The sequence below is a fragment of the Molossus molossus genome, unplaced genomic scaffold (genome assembly GCF_014108415.1).
Source record: "Molossus molossus isolate mMolMol1 unplaced genomic scaffold, mMolMol1.p scaffold_m16_p_9, whole genome shotgun sequence".
Lineage (NCBI taxonomy): Eukaryota > Metazoa > Chordata > Mammalia > Chiroptera > Molossidae > Molossus > Molossus molossus.
The window spans coordinates 23,737,237-23,761,297 of NW_023425403.1; positions in this window are offsets into that span (position 1 = coordinate 23,737,237).

Consider the following 24,061-nt stretch of genomic DNA (forward strand, 5'->3'; position numbering starts at 1 on the left):
TTCGTTTCTTTAGTTTTCCATTTACTTAATAAATAAATAAATAAATATGTATGGATCTCTCTCTCTCTCTCTTTCTCCCCCCCTCTCTCTCTCAATTCCAGATGTTATTCTACTTAGAGGCTGGAGTTATGTCAGTAAACACCACTAAGTCCTTTGTCTTCATAGAACTTAAGTTTCAGCTAGGTTGGCCAACAAATCTATTTAAACATAAGTTGGGATAATGAGGATGGAGAATAATGGGGTGTTCTTCAAGATAAGGTGTTAAAAAAAAACACAGTGATTTGTCTAAACTGAGGGTGAAAAACAAGCCACACAGGAAGAAAATTGCAAAGGCCCTGAGGCAAACAATAAATATGTGTTTCTGTTCACGGAATAGCAATGAGGCCGGTGTGTCCAGAGCAGCGAGAGTGGCTGGAAATAGTGGGAGATGAGCACGTATTGATAGATAATGTTTATTCCTAGCTGCTATAAGAATGGAATTGCAATTTCAGTGAACGTAGAAAGAGAATATTTATCTTATCAAGAAGACTGAAGTGGCTGCATAATCTGGAAATATTAAGTTTGCTCAATGATAAAAGAAAAACCAAATTCAATCCCACAAATGATTCACCCAGGCCAATATGATATCTTAATTTCAACCTAAATTGACTGAGCACCAGTTGAACACAAGGCTCTGGAAGACACACAGTGAAGCAGAGGTTAATTTTGAAATGAATTGAAAAGAAAAAAAGAGAAAAACAAATGAATGAAAAAAATGTCAAGTAAGAGAAAAGATTACTAGAACAGAATACCAGAATATGAGATGCCACTGAAAATGTTAAGAGGGCTGGGGAGGTTGGGGGGGGGGAGGGACAAGGTGGTTTTCTGGGAGACTCAGGCACATGTGATGCAGAGGTAACCTGCAAGCTGGGAGTAAAGGAATAATATACAAACAAGATGTTGACAAGTAGAGGCAGCCGGATAGGAGCCATTGCAAGCTGAGAAAACATGAGAAAAGACAGAAAAGGAAGGTGGATTAGTAAATCCAGGTTGGTTGGACACAAGGGTAAGAGAATATAGTAGATACAATTAAAAAGGAAATGAAGAGCTTTGAATGGTTTAATCAGGAACTTGAACCTAATTAATTAGGAAATATAGAGCTGTTAAAGGTTTTGTATCAGAAAGTGATTATGACAAAGAATATAAATTAGCTTCCTTTTAGTTCACTGTGAAGCTGTAGTGGAGGAGTTTAGAGCTACACTGGTGTTTTCCAACTTTCTTAAACTCTGGAACTCTTTTTGCCAATAGAAATGTTTCAAGGGACTCATGTCTACAAACAGGTAAAAATAGAACTTGTTTTGAAATGGGATTAGAATTCCTGACTTCTTAACCTCTTTTGTCATATCTGAGGAAGTCCCAAAGACATTTTCAAGAAAACCCAGGACCTTGAGAAGCAGTTTGAAAACCATTGAACCAAAATATCTTGAATCTACTTTTATTTTTTAACTATGCCAACTTTTAGGAGAGATTAACTTTTCACTTGAAAAATATTGCATTATCTTTTCTTTGTCCTAAAAAGCATTTCTTTACAACATCAGTGAGCTGTCAGAAACACACAGCCCTCTACCCCATCCACTTGAATATCTGAGTTTGGGTCGGCGCTCACTGCTGTCAGGCTAACTCAGAGACAAACGAGAATGAGTCACTCAGAGTAACCAGAATATAAGGGGCCTCAGAATCTTAGAATAAGGCAAATCATGTTTTTAAAGAAATTTCACAAATTCTGGAAAACATAAAGAAATTTCAGCCAAAAGCTAATAATATTATCTATTCTTTTAAGACAGTTGTTTTCCCAGAATGAGCTCAGAATGAGATAATCTTCTGAGTATCTGAAAATGAAAGCGAGGATGAGGTCAGTAGTGATCGTCTTTGGCAAATGGGGATGTCGAAAAGAGCAGAAATGAATCCAGGCTCACCTACTTCCCCACCAAACACCTCTCAACTTAGAGTCTGGGTGTGAACCAACAGTGCAGCATTGATTCAGGCTTCAGTCTGTTCAAATTCCTCACTCTGGCTCACAAATAGAAGAATATAAAGAATTGGTGAGTTCTGACAAATTTTATCCTTTTCCTATCCCTCAGTTCCTTCTGTGAGCTAAGCAACTGCTCTGACACCCCCTGAGAATTCACGGACCTCTACGAAGACGCCTGTGTGGTTGTGAACACGGCTCGGTGCCTCACAGGACACCCTCATGTATACCAACCTCCTCCATGGGGTTGATGTAAGTCTGGAGAGCCGCCATCAGGAAATGTCATGACCTCATGCTGCTCAGGGACAGTGGGCTTCCATCTGTGTCCCACTCAGGTAGTTTTTCTTCACATGAGCAGGCGGGTTCTGTACTGGGCCCTGTAGTTGACTCTCCAAAAGCTATCACAGTAGTTTCCAGTGTTCACACAGAAAGATTGTTTGAAGAATTGACCCCAGCTCAGGATGAGTCCCCATTGGTCTCCGCCTTTCCCATGCCTGTCAGTCAAACCACCCAAAAGGGTGAGCTTTACCGTTTATGCAGCCTTGAGTTGTTTATCCCAAGGCTTCATTTATACCTGACTTGACAATTCATTCTTTCCAAAGTTGGAGATGGCAATTAAAATCAGGATGTACTTCAAGGAAGAACATGTGAGTTAGAGATTGCATTCAGTTTTGCAGCATAATGTAGTATTAATGAATAAAGTGAGGAAATTTGATATCAGGCTCTTGCATAATTACTCATTAGTTTCATGATATGTTAGGTAGCTTCAAATTCCTGATCATCTGATTCTTTATTAGAGGATTAGGGGAAACATCCCTAGCACACAGGATTATTTTATACATTATATGATTAAGCTATATGAACCTATTTGCACAAGTCCAAAGTTTAAATGCTTAAGCTGAAACACACTTGGACATGTGTGGTGGTGTCATCCTGATGCAACTTTCAGCAAAACACCAGAAGTTTAACTTGAATCATTCACACCTCCTTTTGCCTCATCTCGAACCGGGGAAGTGGTCAGAGGAGTATGTAAAAAGGATAAAACAATAAATAGATTGTCTCCGAACAGATTCTGATCATATCCATGTACACATGACAGGAGGCAGGGAAATGTTGGCACTTGGCCATGGGTAAGGTAAGCTAAGGTGGAAAGAAAGGGGACAGGACCACCTGTTGACCCATAAGAAAGAAGACTGACTGAAAGCTACACTAGTGGTCTTCGGCCTGCCCTTGGCGGGGCGCTGTCAGGATCCTCCCTGGTGCGTGGGCATCTGAGAAATGGGGGGGTGTGTGTGTGGAAGATAAACCAGCAGAGCTCGGTAACCCCCTGGCTTCAGCTTGGTGGGCTATTCCAAATCAAAACAGCAAAGCTTTAACAGAGGTATCAGCTCCTTAAGTTTGGAGCTAAGTGGCAAAAATGAAAAGCCAAATGGCTCTTAAGAAGGAAATGAGGGGCATGTTGTTTTGATGCTGAATGAGAAGAGGACGAAGAGACAAAAGGAAAAGGGTCCTGGAAGAGGGCCAGAGGCTGCAGGTCCTTTGAAAATTACCCAGGGACCTGCTTATTAAAAAAAAAAAAAAAATGTAGTTTAAAAAATATTTTAAGATATTTATACTGCTTGAAGTAGATCTCTCTATCCACTGAAATCATCAACAAAGTTAAGTTTCTGTTAAAGTGGTTTTCCTGGTTCTTATCTATGGGAGGGGTTGTTTTTTCTGAGACACAGTTATTAATATAACCTAAGTGTGCACCACACAGTTTTGTGGTTATTTCTACTTAATACATTTTAAAAAATGTTTTTTCTTGACTGATATAAGAGTGAGAGGAAGGGAGAAAGAGAGATAGAAACATTAATGAGAGAGAACATCGATTGGCCGCCTCCTGCACGCCCCTCATCGGGGATCAGACCCACAACCTGGGCATGTGTCCTGACTGGGAATCGAACTGATGACCTCTTGGTGCATGGGTTGACACTCAACCACATGAGCCACACCAGCCGGGCTCTACTTAATACTTTTATTACATAAATTAAGCATATAATTCAGCACAAGGCTTTGCACAATTTTAGTGTCCTAAAATTAGAAAAGCCCAGGTAATGTGCAGCAGTCACATTGGCTGATTAGGATTTTATTTCCCACACTGGTCACATGGCAGTGAAGAGATTAAATGGAAGTGATATTAAGGACGCAACAGGAGAGAAAAGTAATCATGAGATTGAGTAATTCTTAAAACTGGATAATTCAGCCGTAAAATCACGGATTCCAGCACACCACCTCCAGAGTCTCTAAGGAGATGTAGAAAAGCTATTCACAGTGATTTTCTCAGAAGCAGTTCTTTCGAACCTGCTGCAACAGCTGCTCATGATGTGCAGCGGGGAAACCCGGGCAGATGTTGCACACCTTCCTTTTTATCGCCTCCTACAGAAGTGCAATGTGAATTAAAGGGGTGTTTATATGGTTCAGCCCACCGAAAAGGAAACAGCCCCCACATCTCATGCTACAGAAATACAGAGGCTAAGAAAAACTTGATTTTCCAAGGTAAGGGACTCTCATTATCTGCGTCGATGTTTAGGCAGGAAGAAATAAAGATGAGAAAAACAGATCATCTAAGAAGCAATGTACACTCAGGAAAGGAAGTACGTACAGAGAACAATAGGCATATTTCTCAGTGATCGTACCCGACACTAACTTAAAGAAATGTCTTTCTTACAGTGACCTTGGCTTGCTCCCATTTTAGCTACGCTCTCAGCTTAAAATCGTAAGCTGTGTTGAGGGAGTCTTGCCTGTGGTCTCCATGCTCAGCAGGCACCAGGGCTATGCTTGATGGTCCATGGGCATGGAGGGGAACAGGAAGGACACACTGCAAGTTCTTGTTCGATGTAACTTTAGTCTCATTCCATTAAGTTTCTACTTTAGAGATTATTTTTAATGCATATATTCAATAACACATTTATAACACTTATGAACAAGCAAATCCATGTTTATATATATTTATATATAAATCCATGTGTGTATATATATACATACATACATATGTATGTGTGTGTGTGTACACATATACACTAACAGCTTAAAATATTTCTTGCAATTAAAAATTTATGTTAAACAATCTGGAAAGTACTATTCTACAACACCTGAAGAGTCATCAGGGATCTGTTTACAAGGAGGATTTAGGAAGCCCGGGAAAAGTTCAGTCTCTCTTTGACTGTGTGTGACAGTTCAGTAGAATTTGGGTGGCAAATACTTGAGACCTGGCCTGGGTTTTTCTTGAGGAATTGTCCCGACAGAAGCCCTCTTTGCAGACCCTGCCCGGGAGAGACCCCTCTGCAGCGGCTTGAGGACACGGTTTCCTGGGGTTACCCAGGGGCGGAAGTGCCCGAGAAGGACAGCCGGGTGAGCTCCTTTCGGACTGGGAGTAGACAGTCGATTTTAGGGTTTTTCCTCTGCCTTAGGAGGTTGTCTGTCACCTCTCAACCCACATGGGGAAGTAAAACCCTGAGACTCGTGATCCCATATTCCAAGGCTCTGCCCGATCTCTTTCTATCAATGGATGTGACGGAAAGCCAGGCACATCGGGGCCACTACACAGGCAAGCGCTTTCTTAATAACTAGTTTTCTTAATAACTAGTTCTCAAAAAAGCTAAATATGCCTGCAGGTAAAACATACTGAACTTTTCATTTGAAAAATATCCATAGTTGAAACATCGCAGTCTGTTGTCATTGATAACATATTTCCACTAAGGCTGTAAGTAATGAGTCTTTTTATTATGAGCTTCAGGTCAAGGCTTAGGTCAAATATTTAGTTTTACGTTTTTGTTTTGTTTTTTTTTTGACAAAAGTATTTGGGTAGAAATCTGTTAACCCTATCCCCTGCAAACACAAAGAAATTAAAGAAAATTCTGATGACTACAGACATCTAGCAAACCTATTGCTTAAGATTAGTCTTAGAGTGGAATTTGATTTTTGCTCGGAGACTTAAGCGTTTGTTACCCTAGATTCTCCTAACGCGAAGCAGGCAGTGACTCAAAAATGAGGCAAGACTCAGGAAAACTTGGGCTTTGTGATATTTTTACTCCCACACTGGGAAAATCAACGGAAATTCAAAATTGCTTTTCTGTGTCACGAAATAACAAGGGATTTGAGTTTATCCACCCTGATCACCACAAAATCAAATAAACTAAAAATAGCTTGGTTGGGACACAGATGGGGAAATCCCCAGAGCAGGTCTTTTTTCATGGGTATCTTTTGGGCATGAATGATGGGACTGTCACTGATTTATAACTGTTCCTTACCGAGAGAGCAAGGCCAGACCAGGTCTATCAGCAAGGAGGCACAATATTCCATCATATTCACATCCTTTGGGCTCATTTTCAGTTGCCCTCACTGCTTGTTTTGCATTGAGTATGGTTTGAGCGCCAGCATTCCCTGGTGACTGAGGTTAATGGAAGAAACAAAAACAAAACGGGAAGGTTCCCAGGAGCTGAACATGGAGTAGCTCTTTCCCAGGGCTCCAGGGGCGAGTGAAGTCCAGGCGCATCAGAAATAAACGCCGACAGCCAATCGGCCGGCCCCAAATTGGCCCTGAGTCATCCTATCATCATTTTATAATTGCATCTTCACGAACAGCAGATTTACATGTGTTAAGACTCCTTTAGAAATGGCACACGAGCACCTGCAATTTGGCATTCCAGTTAGAGCCCCAGTGTATCAAACTCTTGATTAATAAACTCTGAAGTGTTGAAATGGTTCTCTGTCATTAATCATATTCTCTTCTACTTCTATATCACCTGAAATCATTAGAGGAGAAGAAAGCCTGAAGTGCAATCAGCTACCAGCATGTTAATGCAATGACTTAGACTCTTAGCTCCAAATAAGCGGGAGAAATTAAGTAAGTGGGAAATTACACTAGATGTGGTTTTCACTTTGGGGGAATTGTGGCAGCAATTCTTCTTCAAAGCGGGGGCATTTTATGAAAATCACGTTTTAAAAACATCTAAGAAGATGCTCGACTACTGGCAGAGTTTCACCTACTCAGATAAAAGTCTTAGGACCCTGGGGCTTTGGCCAGAAGGCAGCCCCCCAGTAGCAACTCAGGAGCTCGGCCCAGTTTTTTGTGAAGCTATTGAAATGGACCTTGCAGAAGCAGCAGGAAGCTCTTTTACATGATCAGTTATCTCATTCTTATTCAACCACATTTAATTCACTCATCAATCAGGGCTTACTCAGAGATAATGCAGTCTCTTTGAGGTATGGATCCATGTGTCTATATTTCACTGGGATCCAGTAACCTCCTAGTCTAGGTGTTTAAAAGGATAGCAGCAAAATCCAGGACATATCAGGTCCAGAGCCATACAATGTACACTGGCTGGTCGATGCAGATTTTTTCCCTATCAGGGATGCACTGAATTATTGTGCACCTAAGAATTAATGTCTATGTGCAGAATTGTAAAAGATAAAAAAGCTTTACAAGGCAAAGGCACAGAAAAATCTTTTAAATCAGACAAGCTGATTTACTATGAGTGTTAAATCCTGATATTGAAAGAGATTTTAATATTCTGACTGGAGTTGGGAAAAGATATTTACCTTGAATCAAATAATTCTTATATGTACTTTGTTTCTTATAACTTAAATATTAAATCTTTTTAGTGTCAAGGATCCTGAAAGAACAATCCTACTCTCTAACTTCCAAGAAGCTGGATTACTGGAGTTATTTCTTAAATGCTCATAGATAAATAGATCATCCTGCCTGTAATGTGCTGGGTTGCTGTTTCTGGTTTATATGTTGAACAGGATGCTGGAATACGCTATTTTTGCCTAATTGTTTTATACTATTGAGTTGGCCCTGGAAACTCCTGAGGCTGAGAATGGAAAAATGCCATGCTGGATACATGCATATACACTCCATGCGCACAGTCAGGCACATTAAACTCCGAAGTTTCACTGCGTCTCCTCTCATTGTCGAAGTGACGGGCTCACACCAGGTGATCTCTGGGTGGCCCCAGCTCACCCTGCCAGGAATCTTCCCTGGATGCGCAGAGATGGAAGCTCCATGGGGGAGGGCAAGGACTTCGGCTTTCCTGTCCACTAATATTTTTCAAAGAACATTTACGTCCATAACTTTACTCGTTCCCCACAGCAATCCTATCAGGCAGGACCGTCTGACTAATACTTCACTTTATAGAAGGAGAATGTGAAGTCAAGAAGTTAAGTGATTTTCCAAATTTCATAAACCAGTGGCTGAGTCAGGATCTGAGCCCTTTTTTTTTATCCTCACCCGAGGATATTTTTCCATTTTTTGTACAGATAGAGTGGGAGGGAGAGAGAGGAAGGAGAGAGAGAGAAACATCGATGTGAAAGGGACACATCAAGTGGCTGCCACCCGCACGACCAACCAGGGCCGGGGACAAACTGCAACCGAAGTACGTGTCCTTAGCGGGAACTGAACCCAGGTCTCTCCGGACCGCAGGCTGACGCTTTAACCGCTGAGCCAAACTAGCGAGGGCTGAGCCCTTTTTTTTTATCCTCACCAGAAGACATTTTTTTATTTTTTGTTTAGATAGAGCAGGAGGGAGAGAGAGGAAGGGAGAGAGAGAGAAACATCAATGTGAAAGGGACACATCCAGTGGCTGCCTCCTGCATGCACGACCCAACCAGGGCTGGGGACAAACTGCAACCAAGGTATGTGCACTTAGTGGGAACTGAACCCGGGTCTCTCTGGATCGCAGGCCGATGCTCTAACCGCTGAGCCAAACCGGCCAGGGCGTTTTTTTTGTTTTTTGTTTTTTGTTTTTTTTAAATGCAGTTACATCTTTAGCTGACAGCCAGTGGCCAGTGGTACTCTGGTGAATGTTTAACACTCTTATATACATATACATATACATATACATATACATATACATATACATATACATATACATATACATATACATATACATATACATGTAACATACTGTATAAACATTTGATTAATACAATAAAATTTACTGATATAAAGAATGTTTAACAGACATTTTACAAATAATAATACAAGTATACCTTACTCTTTATTAAAAACCTATAGTCAGTTGATTCCCACAGAATGCTTCTGTTGATTTCTGCTAGATTTTTGTATTTGAAGCCAACCTGCATCTGCAAAATCAACCATTACTTTCCTAATAAATTCGTTGTCATTAAATCTGATATGTGATGTACTGTAAAACTATCTGTCACCTTCTTTAAATTATATTAATTAAATCAAAATATTTTTCAGCTTTTGCACTAAATCAATCCCTGGTTTGTTGTGTTTCCTGATTTGGGTGGTTAAATACTCCACGGACTAATTCAAGCCACCAACATGACTTTACTGAGCACAGAGCTGGGGGGAGGGGCACGCGATCCACCATGACACAGCATTTCCACTCTGCAGACACAGCAGACATAATAAACTGAAGGTAACAGTAAAATAAAATCATTGGGAAGTAATGAGTTTCAAGTTTTATTACTTTTGCCTTTAATATAATTATTCAATTGCAAGTCTTTATCACTTAAATTTTAATAATGACTGTATTTAAAAACCAGGTTGCAAAAATTTCTGACAATTTAACAATTACTTACAGACAAGGCCACCAAAGCCTGGGAATTTTTTGCTTCTTAAGTAATTATATGTTTTCTGGTTCTTACCAGTTTAGAGTTCAAGTCGGAAAAGTACTTTGCCTACTTTGACATAGGTATATTTGGCTTTAAGACGCTCAAGATATTTTTGTTTTGTGGTGGTTGTGCTGCAGGTAATTGGCGCAGATGTGAAAATGGTAAAGTCTTTGATTGAGGGTCTACGATACCACAGTGAAGAATAACTGCACTGACTTCCTCCATTCTGCCATCGTTCTGGCTTGAGATGCTCTCTGATGACCAACTGGGTAGACTTCTTAGCATCTTGGCTTCTTCATTCCCCGTTCACTCTCTGGGCATTCCTGGCTTTCCTGCTTCCTGCCCCTGCCCTCCACACATCAGTCTTTCCAACCCACCTTTCAGAGACCTTGCACGTTGCTCAGGTCGGTGTAAGCTTCTTACATTTCTCATTCTAGCCATGCAGAAGTGCACACCAAGCCAACAAACACTAACAGGAAATATTGTTTTGACTGCATCTCAGTGCTGCAGTTGATCATACACATAATGAAGGGGAAGTCAATGAAAGACTGAGAATTGAATGATAGTTACAAGAGTGGCAGCTTCTCCTTTCACTTGTCTGCAGGTAATCCTTAGAAAGCAATCTCTCACTACAACTAAGGCTTTTTCATCGTGTAATACTCTTCCCAAAGTTTTATCATTATTCTCCTTCCCATTCAGATAAAGCGAAAAAGCCAAGAATGGGAGGCATTCATGCATGTTTCCTTTGAAAGATGTGCTGTCCGTGGTAGGCAGCATTCTAAGATGCTCCCGCCCCTACCAATGTTCTACCCCCTGGTGGACACACCCTTTGTAATTCCCTCCCTTTGAGTGGATGAGGGGTGACTGTGAATATAATTGGATAATACTCCTATGCTTAACTGGTAATAGCATGAGTTAAGGCAAAAGAGAGATCATTCTAGGAGGGCCTGACCTGATCAGAGGACCCAAGTGTAAAAATGTGTCCTTGCTGTCTGGGAAGAGAGCAAATAGCTTTGAACTGCCATTCAGGACCATGTGGCATGGAGCTGTAGGGGCCTCCAGGAGCTGAGAGAAGCCTCCAGCTCACAGCTGGAAAGAAAACTGGAATATCAGTCAGACTGTTTTAAGGAAATGAATTCACCCATATCCAGTGTTTGGAAGAGAACCTAAATCTCAGATGAGAACCACAGTTCTAGCCAACATCTGATTTCCATCTGGTGAGATCCTGCACAGAGGACCCAGCGAACTCATATCTGGACTCTTAACCCATGGGAACTGTAAGGAAATATATTTGCATTTTTTAGACTCTAAGTTTGCTTATGTGGCAATAAAACAAAAAATAAAAAACAACAACAAAAAAAGAATACACTATCTGAAGTATACACAGACTTTAGCTCCACTAATATATTCATCAGTTTCTGAAGCCCCAATTCTTCTTCTTCTTGACCCTTTCTTTAAGTGGATCCAGTATCCCTTTATGTATTTTAAATTATATCATTTTTTTTTTTTTATCCTCACCCGAGGACATTTTTTGTTCAGGTAGAGTGGGAGGGAGAGAGAGGAAGAGAGAGAGAGAGAGAAACATCAATGTGAAAGGGACACATCGAGTGGCTGCCACCCGCACAACCGACCAGGGCCGGGGACAAACTGCAACCGAGGTACATGCCCTTAGCGGGAACCGAACCCGGGTCTCTCGGGACCACAGGCTGATGCTCTAACCGCTGAGCCAAACCGGCCAGGGCTAAATTATATCATTTTTAAACCAATACTTAAAATTAATTTTAACACAATCTACAATATTTTTATAAATGTATAATGCACTTTAATCTTGGGCAATCACATACTGTAATGCATTTTTTAGTATGAAACCAATTTTTTGAGGGGATAAAATATATTACAAATCTATTACTCATCTGTGAATGGCCTGTACACATTGAAGACAAAGATACTTACCTGCTACTATTTCCTAATCTCATTGTGGTATGTCTCAATGACTCATTTGTTAGTTATTAACATTCAGAACAAATGTGCACTAAATGTCATACCAGCTCCTTAGCTGAAGGACATTGGCATGGTGCCTGCCACTCTGCCCTCTGTCCTGCATCATCTCTTACTCCCTGTCCTCTGCATCTTTTTCACTGATGTACATATTGTCTTTCTCTCATCTTAAAAAACAGAAATACTGTCTTGACACTGCCCCCTTCACCTACTGCCCCTTATGGTGAAATTGCTCATGAAAGTTGTTAAATTCACCGTCTTCAGTTCTTGCTCTTCTATTCTTCAGGTAGACTTCATTCCCAGTGCCCGACCCATCGCCCTTATCAAACTCTCAGCAGTATTTGACCAGCTGCATTTTCCGCTCCCACGGGGAACCGTCCTTACCTGTCTCCAGTACCCGGCTCTCTGCCAGGTTCCTCCTTCCACCACAGACCCACTTCTCAGTCTCTTTGGCCGATTCCTTTCATTTTCCAAACTTCTAAAATTAAGTGTGCTCCCAGGCTTCAGACCTTGGGTCGCTTCTCTTGTTTTTTCTATACGTGGTGGTCTTATCCAACCTATTCTCTGATGACTCCTACACTTTATCTCTATGGAGCTCTCCTCTGAATTACAGGCTGGCACATTGGATTACTTACATATGCCTCCATTTTAATGTGTAATACATATTTCAAACTCACTGTGCCTAAAGTAAAAATTAAATTTCCCCCACACTCAAATTTCCTGTATTCTTTCTCATTTTGGCACATAGCGTCTCCATCATTCCAAGTGCGCAGGCCAGCTAACTCACATCTGGACTCATCCCTGCCTCCCTTCTTCCTAGCGTTCACTCCGAACCTGTCAGCAAATCTGATGATTGCTGCCTCCAATATGTATCCAGAATCTGACCTCTGATCAACTCATATATCACCAGCCTGTTTCTACCATCGTTTCTCACCTGAATTATTACGATGGTCTTCTAAGTGTTTTCTACTTCTTTCTTCATCTCCATAAAACTTACTGTAAAAGGCAGTAGCTAGAAAATAGTTCTTAAAGACATAATTTAGATATTTCACTTCACAGTCTAAGATGCTCCAATGCTTCTTATCTACATCAGAACAAAAGACAAAATAATTAAAATGACCCATATGATCACCGCCCCGTGTGAGCCCCCCCACTGTCTCTGACCCCTCCCCTGCCATGTTCCATTGGCTGCGCCCTCACCGACCTCCTTTCTGTTCGCTGAGCTCTTCCTCCTGCGTTGCTTTCTCTGTGTCGAATGTTCTGTGCCCACACATCCTGTGCCCTATTGCCTTGCTGCATTCAGACCTTTTCTTTCTTCCCAGGGAGGTTTTTCACCATTTTGTTTTCATTGCAATCATACCACTACACACCGATACCCCTTCTTCTTCGTTCTTGCTTTTCTAAAAACACATTTATTACATACTGATATGCTAAGAACTTACCTCAGTGTTATATTTACTGTCCTCCCCCTCTGCCGACATTAAAATAAAGCTTCACGAGAACTGTTGTATTAGCTTATTCAGTTCACTATGTATCCCCAGCAACCAAAAAGTACTTGGCACATACTAGGGGCACAGTAAATATTTGGACTTTTCTTATTAGTAACAAAGTATAATAGAGTTCACAACTTATTGTACCTTAATGAGTTTATATGAATTAATAATTTATTAGTAATTTTAAAATTAACACTTAACCTGTTGATTAACAAATAAAGGTCATGTTGAAAATTGACCTCTGGAGATATTCCCCAAATTTGACATTATCAACACTTTTATTAAAAAATCGGTTAGCCCTGGCCGGTTTTGCTCAGCAGTTAGAGTGTCAGTCTGCGGTCCAGAGAGACCCGGGTTCGGTTTCCGCTAAGGGCACGTACCTCGGTTGCAGTTTGTCCCCGGCCCTGGTTGGGTCGTGCGGGTGGCAGCCACTCAGTGTGTCCCCTTCACATTGATGTCTCTCTTGCTCTCTTTCTCTTCCTCTCTCTCTCTCCCACTCTATCTGAACAACAACAACAACAAAAAATTGGTTAAAGACATAATCCAAAAATTATTAATCACGCAAAACAAACAGTTACTTGAGAGGACATGTAGAACATGATTTAACACCCGTTTGCCTCTTCTTTCTTCCAAACATGAGTACAATTTAGTTTAAAGGAAGGTGTCCTCTCTCACCTATATGTGAGGACATGATTAGTCTAACCAAGACCCTATTTCTTTGCCAGACATGGTTCAGAATAAGCACATCATCCTAATATGATCAATGAGAACAGGTTTGCCAGAGGCTGCTAGGAAAAACCTTAACTCTTAAAGGAGAGCCATGAAGGCTACTTTTGCCCTCTTAAATGTGACCAAGAAAACAGCAGCTCTGATTGTGCCTGGCAGCTGCTCTGTGACCATGAGGACAGATTTCATGATGAGTGTGTGGCAAGCCTACTGGGGTGAAAGGGTGACTTGGAATCACTGATGCCGCTGTTTAACCCCCTGGTCAATGATATTTGAAGTCTACGATACCTCTATTTTAATGATATATGAACCAATAACTTTTCTTGTTCAAGTAAGTTTCATATAGACAGTTGTAACTTAGAGCTAAAGGCATTCTAATAGTGAGATTTAAAATACAGGCTATCAGAGAAAAATAAGAAAAATTTCTTGACATGCTAGTATTATGGGACAAAATTTACAGCAGCAAATTTGCCAGTCAGTTATCAAAGTAAAGGAACAAGTGACCAGACTTAATAGCATTTCATGTTGAAAGCATTTAGCAGATTTTATCGACTACAAACTCAATATGAACCAGCAAAAAGATGTGATGGCAATAAATCCAACAATAAAATAAGGCTAGATTAATAGGAATATAATACATAGAGAATAAATTATGTGCCTCCATAATTCAGTCAGAGAGCAATATTTCATTAAAAAGCAAATTTTAAAAATGAAAGCTAGTTAAATAATTTAACGTAAGCTGAGTCCTAATATACATCTTTAAGTTAACATTAAATGGGTTTTATTTCACAAAGCAAACAACACTTCTGAAAGTCATCTTCCCCTCATCCTTCTCTCTCCAACCTTCTTGGAGTCTTCAGCTGTTTAGGGGTCTCTCTTCCTTCCACCCCTCACCCTTGCTCTTGTCTCTATTTTTGATCCTGAACTCTTCAATGTTTCCCTTAATTTTCTTTCTCCTTTCTTATTCCTATATTATTATTATTTGTTTGTTTATGAGTAAATCTTAATCTTTTTTAATGCAAATATCTCAGCATTGCAACTGTTTAGGTTAGGTTTTTCTCTCCATCTCCTTTCTATTAATTAGTTTTACTTAAACAGTGAAATTCCTTACGACCATGGAAAACAATTCTGTGGTGGATGGGAAAGCAACCATGACTTCAGATATAGATAACTTTGGGAACCATTTCAATGATATCCGATTTAAGACATGGTTATCCCCACCATATCCTGAGCTGATCAGATTTTATTTGGAGTATAGAATGTTCAATTGCTGGTGTAATATTTTAACGGAGATACTAAAATGTTAGTGAATCTGTAAGATGATGTGGTGAGATGTGAAGTCAGCATGTTATACAAGAAACGATCAGAGCCCGGAAAAGCTCGGTGTAGAGAAGTGCTGGGCATTGGAGCCTTTTGCAATAATGCAAACGTTCTGCGCTGTCCAGTGTCGGAGCCGTTAGCCACAAACGGCTGTTGAACACTTGGAATGTAAAATGTGGCCACTATGACTGATTTTTAATCTTGTTTTAAATAACCACTGTATCATTCAGAGTTCCACCAGAGAAACAGAACCATTCAGAGAGAGAGAGAGAGAGAGAGAGAGAGAGAGAGAGAGAGAGAGAGTAATATAGATAGAGATACAGATATGGAGATAGAGGAGAGAGGAGAGACATTTATTGCAAGGAATTGGCTTATGTGATAAAGGGAGGCTACCTAGGTAAGTACAACACCCATAGAGAAGGGCTGGCTGGAACTCTTCGGCAGGAGTTAAAACTTCATTCTACAGGCAGAACCTGTTAGTATTCAGGGAAACCTCAGTTCTGTTCTTAAAACTTTCCCACTGATTAGATAAGACCCATCCATATTACCAAAGATAATCTCTTTTAATAAAGTCAACTAATTGTAGATGCTAACCACATCTGCAAAGTACCTTCATAGCAACACCTAAATTACTGCCCGATTAGAAAATTGGGGCTAAAGCCTAAGTTGACACATCAACCACAGCCACATAGATTGGTGGCTTCCATTTTGGACAGTGCAGGTATAGAAAAACATGTAGGTTAGGTGTGATAGATAACTTCACACATTGGAATAATAGTGATAGAAACAGGAAACACCTGTGTGTTCTCATAAGGGATGTACAAGCCTAGAGTTTGAACCTTCCTCTTTAACTTAATGAAGAGGAAGAATTAACAGTTTAAAAATACCCAAAATCAGTCTAGATCACTTGCAAAATAATGGGTCCTCATTCCCAGGACTCTGAAGGAGTGACACAGTATGAATTTTTCACCTAGCATGAAAAGGTTACCTGACATGGACGTAGTAGTTTTATTGGGTTGGGCTTGATACAAATCAGCTTAAGGTTCCATAACTTTAAGAGGCATAGCAACAAAAAACTTAACTATCATAGGTAGACTTACAACCAAGAAATTGTATTTGGAATAGAGATGAAATGTGAGTTTGCATGTTCCTTTAGATAGGAGACTTGGAGAAACATTGGTGAAACAAGGCAAGACGTACACTAAAGCAATGATAAGTTGCTCTTCTGTAAAGCCCATACTATGGGATTATGTGTTGCTCTTCTGTAAAGCATATGCACATATTTATATAAAGGATATATATATATATATATTTTGCAATTGGAAATATAGATATATATATATATAATAAAAATATAAAAAACACAAGTAGTAATTTCTTTAACTAAAGAAAGTTTTAAAAAAAAATCTTACTCTATATCATTTTTACTTCTTACCCTGATTTTTACTAATTTTAGTAAAGCTTTGGGCTTCTGTTTCCATATATATGCTTTACCTCTGAAATTGAATTATTTCCCAATTTTTGAAGTTTCAGGTATTATTTTATGATTTGAAACTGAGACCTGCTCAATCTTGAGACAACTCTCTTGAGATACCCACCTGCTGTGCCCACTCGAGGGGACAGTCAGAAGGGGATATGAAAAAAGTTGAGGCAACGTGCAGATACGTATACTAAACAAAATATTTACTCATTTATAAAGACAAACGTCAGTTTGCATTTGAAGAGGATCCACTTATATACAGAATACTTTTTTTCTCTCCTGGATCAGCAGGTTTAAAACAGAGTGTACGCCCACACACGTGAGCGCGCACGCGGGCGCGCACACACACACACACACACACACGAAACTGCAACAAAGAGAGTCACAGCATCATTTTCCCCATTTACCCCCACAATGGTCCTACTCGGTGGAACACTAGTCCAGTCAGATGTATATAATCAAGCAAGTTTGGGGAAAAACATATATATATTCCCCAAGCCTTATTTGATTTACATTTGGGGAATTACAAAATATATTAATATATTAAGGATCTGTTTACTTGTACTTAACATAATATTTTCTAAACATATTTACACATTTACTTTTTTTCTATAGCACCTAATTACCCATAATGCTTACTTAGATTCCACAGGACACTAAGTTCATATAATTCATTTCTGGAAATTCTGCCCTCGAAGAAGGATTGGGAGAATCATCATCAGCGTTGAATGGCAGGGTTTGGGGTTAATATTATCTTTGTTTTTGTACCTTAGGAATCATTCACAATGAATACAAGTCATGTTTACTACATGAGAAAATGGTTATTTAACAAAATAGTGGAATAGGGAACTCTTTTGAAATATAAACTTGAGGGTGGTCCATGGGTCCTCCACGTCCCAGCACACCCCCTGCTGGCTCACCGGTTTTGCCCAGCATCTCATTTCCCCACACTCTCTCACCCCTTTGAGATAAGATGCCAGACACACATCAAAAGGGAACTGTGTCATCTGCGTGGTGGAACACACCAAACCTTCAGCAACATTAATGCTATGGGTTGAACTTTTAGATGAACATGTTTTCCTCTAGTTGGCTCTGAGAATAAAAAACAAAATGACAAGGGGTGAAAACTGGCACAGTATCCTCACTGATCAACACTCTCATGTAGGCCATCACTGCTGTGTGCAGAACACTTCCCTCCACAAGGAAACCTTGTATTAAAATAGCATAGGGAGGAGACTGAAAATGGCAGCGGACTGAATGGAAACTACACAGACCATCTCCCAGGACCAAACTGGATTTACAACAAAAATAAAGACAAATCATTAGGAAAAGGCAACCGAAAAGCAGCTTGGAGGTCCACATAACCAGGGACACTGACTCAATCCTGGTAGGCTTGCGGAGACGCAAGAGGGGGCCGGGAGCCCATGGTCAGCAGTGGCCCTGGCTGGAAGCTGTGCCCTCGGCTGGGAGATACAACATTAGCTGGGAGCAGCGCCACGGGTTACACTCCCAAGCGGCTCCACAGCGCAGAGCTGGAACAGAGGATAAAATAGCAGCAGCCACTCATCTTGGGCTCCGGCAGAGGGAGGACAGACTGGACTGGAACTGTGTGGGGACACTCCGGATTTGGAGGGTGCTCAGAGCTTTTGCTGAGATGCAGCCACACAGGACTGTGGTCATCTTACTCCTTCCCAGGGTCCTGGGGAGAGGCAGCGGGCCCTCCCTCAGAGATTCAAACCCACCCGTGGCCATTGAAATGCTAATTGAGGCCCATTAACAACCAGCATCTACCCCACCATTGGGGAATCCTCTTACCCTGAGCACCTGAGGGAGTTTTCATTCAACTCAGAAAACAAGGTTCTTCAGGTGACCTCTACTAATAGCCTCCAGGCAAAAAGCTAGAGGATAACTACCTTTGCCTGGGCTAGCAACTCTAACCAGGAAAGTAAGACTTGACAGTGGTGATTCACTTGGGTCCTCCCTGCCTCATCCAAACCCAGGAGAGGGAGCCACAAACAGCCGAACACCAACACCCACAGGGAAAATTTGGAAGGCTCCAAAGCCCACTGTGATAGCCAAAATGGTGAAACACAGAAACAAAAGCCAAATGAAAGAACAAGAGACCTCTACTGAAGATGAGATAAATGAGGTGCAGTTAAGCAAGTTAACAGAACTAGAATTCAGAGCCATGATCTTGAGGAAGCTCAACAGCATGTGTAAGGACATGAGCACCAGGAGTAAAGACATAGAAATGTTGAAAATCAACAAGTTGAAAATTAAAAACCACCAAGAAGAAATGAAGAATGACATATCAGAAATAAAGAACACATTGGAAAGTCTAAATAACAGAGTAGAGGAAGCTGAGGACTGGATCAGTGAATTAGGAGATAGGGTAGAAAAAATCAACCAATCAGAAAACCAAAAGAAAAACAACAAATAAAAAACAGAAAGACAGCTTAAGAGAACTGTGGAACAACTGGAAACATAATAACATTCACATCATAGGAGTCTCCAAAGAAGAAGAAAATGAGCAAGGGTTAGAGAATATATTTGAAGAAATAGTGACAGAAAACTTCCCTAATTTGGTGAAGGAGGGAGGCATTCAAGTTCAAGAAGCACAGAGAGCCCCAAGTAAGAAGAACCCAAACAGGCCCACACCAAGACACATAGTAATCAAAGGGCCAAAAATTAAAGACAAAGAGAGAATCCTAAAAGCAGCAAGACATAAGCAACAGGTTACCTACAAAGGAAACCCCATAAGTCTCTTAGCTGACTTCTCACAAGAAACACTACAGGCCAGAAGGGAATGGCATGAAGTAATCAAGGTCATGAAAAACAAGGATCAGAATCCAAGACTACTCTACCCAGCAAGGCTATCATTCAAAATAGAAGGTCAAATAAAGAGCTTCCCAGACAAAAAAAAAGGCTAAGGGAATACATTAGCACCAAACCAGCTCTGCAAGAAATGTTAAAAAGACTGCTGTAATTAGCAGGAGAAATGGGAAGAAAAATAGAACCACACTAAAAAAAAATGGCAATAAATAAGTACATATCAATAATCACGTTAAATGCAAATGGACTGAATGCTCCCATAAAAAGACACACAGTAGCTGATTGGATAAGAAAACATGACTCATCAATATGTTGTTTACAAGAGACCCACCTCACAACAAAAGACTCACATAGATTAAAAGTGAAGGGATGGAAAAAAATCTTCCAAGCAAACGGAAAGGAAAAAAAAAGCTGGGGTAGCAATACTCATATCTGATAAAATAGATTTCAAAACAAAGGCCATAAGTAGAGACAAAGAAGGCCACTACATAATATTGGAAGGATCTATCCAACAGGAAGATATAACCTTGATAAACATATATGCACCCAATATAGGAGCACCAAAATATATTAAAAATGTTCTGAAAGACTTCAAAAGAGAAATCGATAGGAATACATTCATAGCAGGGGACTGCAACACCCCGTTGACAGCACTGGATAGATCCTCTACACAAAAAATTAGCAAGGAAACAGAGACCCTAAATGAAGCACTAGACCAAATGGATTTAATAGATATCTACAGAGAATTACACCCCAAAACTACAGAATACACATTCTTCTCAAGTGCACATGGGACATTCTCAAAGATAGACCACATGTTAGGACACAAATTAAGTCTCTACAAGGTCAAGAAGATTGAAATCATATCAAGCATCTTCTCAGATCACAATGGCATGAAACTATAAATCAATTGCAAAAAAAAAAACATGCAAAGACATTAAAACACATGGAGGCTAAATAGTATGTTATTAAACAATGAATGGGTTACTGAGGAGATCAAGGAAGAAATTAAAAATTCCTGGAAACCAATGAAAATGAACACACAACAACACAAAATCTATGAGATTCAGCAAAAACAGTTCTGAGAGGGAAGTTCATAGCACTACAGGTCTATCTCAAAAAACAAGAAAAATCTCTAATAGACTATCTAACCTCACAACTTAAAGAACTAGAGAGGAAACAAAAAGAAACCCCCAGAGCAAGTAGGAAGGAAATAGTAAAGATCAGAGCAGAAATAAACGACATAGAGACCAAACAAACAATTCAAAGGATCAATGAAACAAAGAACTGGTTTTTCAAAAAGATAAACAAGACTGATGGACCCTTAGCTAGACTCACCAAGAAACAAAGAGAGAGAACCCAAATACACAAAATCAGAAATGAAAGAGGAGAAGTAACAACTGATACCACAGAAATACAAAAGATCGTTAACAACTACTATGAACAATTATATGGCAACAAATTCGACAATCTAAGCGAAATGGACAAATTTCTAGAAACACATAGTCTCCCAAAACTGGACCAGGAAGAGATAAAAAAAACTTGAACAGACCAATAACAACAGAAGAAATTAAAGATGTAATCAAGACTCTCCCAGCAAACAAAAGCCCAGGCCCAGATGGCTTCACGGGGGAGTTTTACCAAACATTCAAAGAAGAACTAACACCCATTCTCAAACTATTTCAAAAAATTCAAGAAGAAGGAAGATTTCCACACTCGTTTATGAAGCCAGCATAATTCTAATCCCAAAACTAGAAAAAGACAATACAAAGAAAGAAAACTACAGGCCAATATCCCTAAAGAACATAGATGCCAAAATCCTGAACAAAATACTAGCAAATCAAATCCAGCAATACACCAAAAAAATTATCCACCATGACCAAGTGGGATTCATCCCAGGGATGCAAGGCTGGTACAATATTTGCAAATCAATAATTGTGATACACCACATAAATAAAATGAGAGATAAAAATCATATGATCATATCAATAGAGGCTGAAAAAGCATTCGACACAATCCAGCTCCCATTTCTGACAAAAACGCTCAGCAATCTGGGAATAGAGGGATCATATGTAGACATAATAAAGGCCATATATGAAAGACTTACAGGCAACATCATACTCAATGGGCAAAAACTAAAAGCATTTCCCTTAAGAACAGAACAAGACAAGGATGCCCACTTTTGCCACTCTTATTTAACATAGTACTGGAAGTCTTAGCACAGCAATCAGACAGGGAAAAAAAATAAAAGGGATCCAAATTGGAAAGGAGGAAGTGAAATTGTCATCATTCACAGATGACCTGATACTATACGTAGAAAACCCCAAAGACCCCAATCAAAAATTTACTAGACTTAATAAATGAATTTGGAAAGTATCTGGATACAAAATTAACGTGAAGAAATCAATGTCATTCTCGTACACCAATGATGAACTCACAGAAAGAGAAACGAAAAAAAATCCCATTTACTATCTCAGCAAAAAATTAAGATACATAGGAATAAAGTTAACCAAAGAAATAAAGGACCTTTTCGCAGAAAACTACAGGTCATTCAAAAAAGAAATAGAGGAAGATATGAAAAAGTGGAAGCACATACCTTGTTCATGGTTTGGATGAATTAACATCATTAAAAAGTCCATTCTACCCAAACCAATCTATAGATTCAATGCAGTCCCCATCAAAATACCAACGACATACATCACAGAATTAGAACAAATACTTTAAAAGTTCATATGGAACCAAAAACTACCTCGAATAGCCACAGCAATCTTGAAAAAGAAGAACAAAGTTGGAGGGATCACATTACCTGATTTCTGGTTATTCTACAAAGCCACTGTAATCAAAACAGCTTGGTACTGGCACAAGAACAGGCATATAGACCAGTGGAACAGAACAGAGAACCCAGAAATGGACCCAAGGCAATATGCTCAATTAATATTTGACAAAGGTGGCAAGAGTATACAGTGGAGTAAGGACAGCCTCTTTAATAAATGATGTTGGGAAAATTGGAAAGCTACATACAAAAAAATGAAACTAGACCATGCACTTACACCCTACACAAGAATAAACTCAAAATGGATAAAAGACTTAAATGTGACCCGTGAATCCATAAAAATTCTAGAAGAAAATGTAGGCAACAAAATTTCAGACATCATACGCAGCAGAATTTTCACTGATACATCACCTAAGGCAATGGAAACAAAGGAGAAAATGAACACACGGGACTACATCAAACTAAAAAGCTTCTGCACAGCAAAAGAAACAATCATCAAAATGGAAAGGCTACCCACTGTATGGGAGAGCATAATTGCCAATGATATATCAGATAAGGGGTTAATTTCCAATATATATAGAGTGCTTATACAACTGAACAAAAGGAAGACAAAGAGCCCAATTAAAAAATGGGCAGAGGAACTAAATAGACACCTCTCCAAACAGGACATACAAATGGCTAAGAGACATAAGAAAAAATGCTGAACATCACTAATCATCAGAGAGATGCAAATTAAAACAGCAATGAGGTATCACCTCACACCTGTCAGAATGGCCGCCATCAACAAATCATCAAACAACTAGTGTTGGCCAGGGTGTGGAGAAAAGGGGACTCTAGTACACTGCTGGTGGGAATGCAGACTGGTGTAGCCACTATGGAAAACAATATGGTGTTACCTCAAAAAATTAAAAATTGAACTTCCATTTGGCCCAGTGATCCCACTTCTAGGAATATACCCTAAGAAGGCTGAAACACCAATCAGAAAGAATATATGTACCCCCATGTTTGTAGCAGCACTATTTACAATAGCTAAGATCTGGAAACAGCCCAAGTGTCCTTCTGTAGATGAATAGAGAAAAAAGCAGTGGTACATATACACAATGGAGTACTACGCAGCTGTAAGAAAGAAAGATCTCCTATCCTTTGAGACTACATGGAGGAACCTGGAAAGTATCATCCTAAGTGAAACAAGCCAAGCAGAGAAAGACAAGTATCATATGATCTCACTTATTTATGGAATATAATGAACATAACAGTCTGAGGAATGGGGTAGTCCCAGAGACGTGGAAGTGGGGTACAGACTGATAATCCCCAGAAGAGGGCGTTGTGGGGGAGAGATATAGCACAGATCTTATATGCATGTGTGCATGAACAATGGACATGGACAACAAAGTTGGGAACAGGGCGGCGAGGGAGGGGAAAGGGGGGAATCAGTGAGGGGCAAAGGAGAAACACCTGTTAAAAAAATTAATTAATTAATTAAAAAAATCACAAGTTGATATATAGTGTTAGTTCACTCACCACTTAAATAAACTTCATCTAAAATGAAAAAAAAAAAAATGTGTAGGGCCTTTTGTAGTAGACCCACAGTCCAGCTATCAGAAATCCCACTCTAGTAACTGATTGTTCCAGTGCAGCTTGCTTCATTTAATATATGGGTCTCTAGCTCCTCTGTGTACTCCGGCACCTAAAAGTATAATTCACTCTCTTCCCCATCCTTTCCTTTCATCTTTTATAACTTTCCTTTCTTCTCTTCTTCACCTGTATAATTCCTATTTATCTTACAAGATCAAATTCAAGTCACA